Raw genomic sequence first — 4217 nt, 5'->3', positions numbered from 1 at the left:
ATCAGCATGGATGGTGAAGAGATTGAGATAGTTAACAGTTTTAGTTTACTTGGCTCCACAGTCAACACTCTTGGTAACAGCAGCCAGGAAATCAGGAGAGGAATTGCATTGGGAAAGTTGTCTGTGAGGGACCTCTCAAGAGTACTGAAGAGCAATGATGTCAGGCTGGAGACTAAGGTGTGCCTGATCTTCACAATTATGTGCTATGCATTGGAGAGTTGGACAGTGAATAAGGATGATAGACAGAGAATTGATGCCTTTGAGCTGTGGTGCTGGAGAGGAGTGTTGAATATACTATGGACTGCTAGGAGAACAAACAGGTTTGTCCTGGAGAAGGTGAAGCCGGAATGCTCCTTGGAGTCAAGGATTCTGAAGCTTCGTCTGACATACTTTGGGCATGTTGCAAGGAGGGGCCATTCCTTGGAGAGAGACATCATGTTTGGGAGAGTGGAGGGATGGCGCAGAAAAGGAAACCCTCGATGAGATGGATCGATTCTGTGATTGGGGTAGTGAGAATGAGTGTGTTTGAGACTGCAGTGTTGGCACAGGATAGAATGGCATTTAGGGCTCTTGTACACAGGGTCGCTATGAGTCACAAGCAACTTAATGGCACACAACAATAACAACAACATGTTACTTTAAACAGTTCTCTCCCTCTGTTTCAATGTTGTGTACATAATTTATCCTCTTTTAGGTTCCCCCCAACCCCGATGTCAGTCCTGTTTTATAACAGGGGTATTATTCAGTATTTGTCCCTTTGTGACTGAGATATTTCGCTCAGAATAATGTCCTTCAGGGTCACCCATTTTGTATAATGTTTTATGAGTTCCTTGTTTTTCAATGCTGCATAGTATTCCATTGTTTTAATATACCACAGTTTCTCTATCCCTTCATTTGTTGATGGGCGCTTGGGTTGTTTCAAACTCATTTCTGTCGTGAACAAAGCAGCAATAAACATGGGTATGCATATATCTGCTTGGGTGGCAGTTTTGGTTTCTTTAGGGTATATTCCCAGTAGTGAAATTACTGGGTCAAATGGTATTTCTGTTTGCAACTTTTTGAGAAAGTGCCATATTGCCTGCCTTCCATAGTGGTTGTACCATTTTACACTCCCAGCAACAGTGAATAAGGGTTCTAGTTTCTCCACAACCTCGCCAGCATTCGTTGTTTGCTGCTCTGTTGAATTTTGCTATTCTTAGTGGGGTGAGATGATATCTCATAGTTGTTTTGGTCTTTCTGATTATTGTTATGTTTTTAAATGCTGGCAATGAATGAGTAAGGAGGACTGAAGAAGAAACAATGGGTTTGAGTTTTGGTCTTGGAGAAGAGTCCTGAATATGCTGTGGACTGCCAAAATGACAAACATATATGTGTTGGAAAAGTGTAACCAGGGTGACCCTTAGAGATCAGGATGGCAAAGCTTTGTCTAACATACTTTGTGCATGCTTCAGAAGAGGCCAGTCCTTGGAGAGTGACATCAGGCTTGGAAAGGTGGAAGGTCAGCTGAAGGGAGGAAGACTCTTAGGAAGGTGCATTGACACAGTGACTGTAACAATGGGTTTAATTATATTAGAGATGGTGAGGATGGCACAGGACAGGACAAGGCTGAGATCTGGTATTTGTAGGGTCTTACTTGACTCAACAGTACCTAACAACAATAACAACAACATTTGCAATGAATAAATCATTCATTGTACAAAATTCTGTCATTCCATGTCCAGCCTCATTTCTGTGACCAATACCATATTTTCCAACTACCACTCCTTCTTTGTTTCCAAGTTTTGGATTTCATCCACTGATTATTATTAATTCTTCTTGAGGGAATTTTTGATCAATTTGAGACTGCAAAAGTTAGGTGAAATCCTCGATTTCTTCATCTTTAGCTTTTGTGTTCGGTGAATGTATTTGAAGATTGATTGTATTAGCAAGAATTCCTGTGCTTATGAATAGTGAATAGTATCCTATCACTCGCAGTTTTGTACTTCAGGATAGATCTTGACGTGCTCTTTTTGATGATGAATGTCACACCATTCCTCTTCAATTTTGTAATTTCTAGTATAACAGATCATAGTCCATCTCAGTTCACTAATGCCTACATCTTTATGTTACCTTTCAATTTGGCAACTTTCAATCTACCCGGATTCATACTTCGTACATTCCATATTCCAGTTATTAATAGTTGTTTCCAATTCTTGTTCATCATTTTGAGTCTTGCCATATCAACAAATGAAGGTGCTTCATTGACTGGAAGCTTTGTTCCATCTTCATCATTATGGTGGCCTCTCCTTTGAAGACACAGCTCTTCCCCAGTGGCATTTTGAATGCCTTCCAACCTAAGGGGCTCATCTTCCACCATATGTCCAACAATGTTCTTCTGTTGTCCATAAGGCTTTCTTTTTTTTAAAAATTATTTTTTAGATTATGTTTTGTGTGGGTATTGTCAAATCGGATCTGACTGGTACAGGAGGAGATCATCCCTCCTTCTCCAGCAGAGCATCTGGTGGATTCAAACCACATACCTCTGGGATTACAGTGCAGCTTCTTGCCTCTAGGCCATCAGAGCTCCCTAACATAGAGTTTTCTAAAGCCTGTTATTTCAGAAGTGAATGTCCAGCCCTGTTTTTCAGTCTATCTTAGTCTGGGAGCTCTGCTGAAACCTGTCCACCATGGGTGACCCTGCTGGTATTTGAAGTACTGGTGGCATAGCTTCCAGCATTGCTAACAACCCCCAAGACACCAAAGTACAGTAAACTGACAGATGAATGGTGGCTCCTGTTAAGAGGGCCTCTAATGTCGTTCACTTAGATGTGGGAAGTGGCAAGCACGAGCATGCCTTGTCTGCCCAGCTACTGAGTACTTATGAGACTTAACCCATTATTTCAGAAACAATTTTTTCATGTCACTGAAGAGATTCTAATGACTTTTTTACCATGAGGAGATTGAAACATTTTCCCTCTAAGAGAGAGATTGTGTCCTAAGGTGAAGAGTCAAGAGTGGGAGAAATTTAAACACTCAGACCATCTGACCAGCTGCAAGGGTAGGATTCTGTAGCTTTGTTTGGGAAACGGGTTCTTTGAGGGTGGCTTAACTGAAGATAGGAAAGCAGGTGAAAGCACTGGAGAAGTGGTTCCAAACCCTGTCTACTTTCTCAAAATGGAAAAACTTTTGTTGAGAAAACTAGTTGTCGTTAAGTAGATTCTGACTCACTAAGACTCTATGTGTGTCAGAGTAGAGACATATTTATATTTCCAGGTTTGTTGGTATGTGTCATCAAGTCATCTATGACTCATAGTGACCCTATGTACATTAGCTCTGAAGCCTGCCCTATCCTGAGCCAATCTCATTGTCTCTGACAGACTCAATTCCACTTCCCCAATCACTGAGTCAGTTCATCTCAACTTGGGTCTTCCTCTCCTGCACTGTCCTTCCACCCTTCCAAGCATGATGTTCTTCTCCAAGGACTGGTCCCTTTATTAGGCAGTATTTATATCTCCAGTTTTCAAGATAGAATAGAAGTTGGTTGCCATATCTTTCTTTCAAGTCACTTCTAGGTAGACTCAACCTTTTGATTAAAAGTTGTTGTTTTTGTTGATTACTGTCGAGTAGGGCACAACTCCTAGCGACTTTATGAACAAAAGGCCTGAAGCCTTTCTATAACTATCATCATTTATAAAAGTTCATAGAGTTTCCAGAGGTATGTTTAGTTAGTGGACGTAGAGCACTTTAATCATTTGGACCACTTGGGAACTCTTTCAGAGAAACTCACTGGCTCACTCATTGCCATTGAGTTGGAACCAACTCATAGTTGACCCTCCAATGAGTTTCCAAGGCTGTAAATCACAAGACAGGAGATTGCCCATCTGCTTCCCCAGAGCAGCTAGTGGATTTGAACTGACTGTCTTTAGTTTGGCAGTACAACTCCCTACTCACTAGGCCACAGAAAGGAGCATGAAAATTGTCCTGGGAGTGAGACCCAGCACAGTGCAGGTGTTCTGGTGAACCCTGGAAAAGACCTCCTCCCTCTAGTTTGGGTTCCACTCTATCACTTCAGTCTCAGTGTGGTCTGGCTACTGCTGCTACCTCTTTCTTCTCTGTCACATTGTAACAGACCTCCCACCAGGGCAAGCCCTTTCTGTTGGAACAAGAAGACAAAGGCTGACCTCTACAGAGGGGGATTCTCTGTCTAAATATTTACCCTGTTACCCTGACTAATCATT

The sequence above is a fragment of the Elephantulus edwardii genome, unplaced genomic scaffold, assembly GCF_000299155.1.
Source record: "Elephantulus edwardii isolate Elephantulus edwardi_28Jun2011 unplaced genomic scaffold, EleEdw1.0 scaffold00064, whole genome shotgun sequence".
Classification (NCBI taxonomy): domain Eukaryota; kingdom Metazoa; phylum Chordata; class Mammalia; order Macroscelidea; family Macroscelididae; genus Elephantulus; species Elephantulus edwardii.
Note: the sequence above shows the minus strand (reverse complement) of the source record.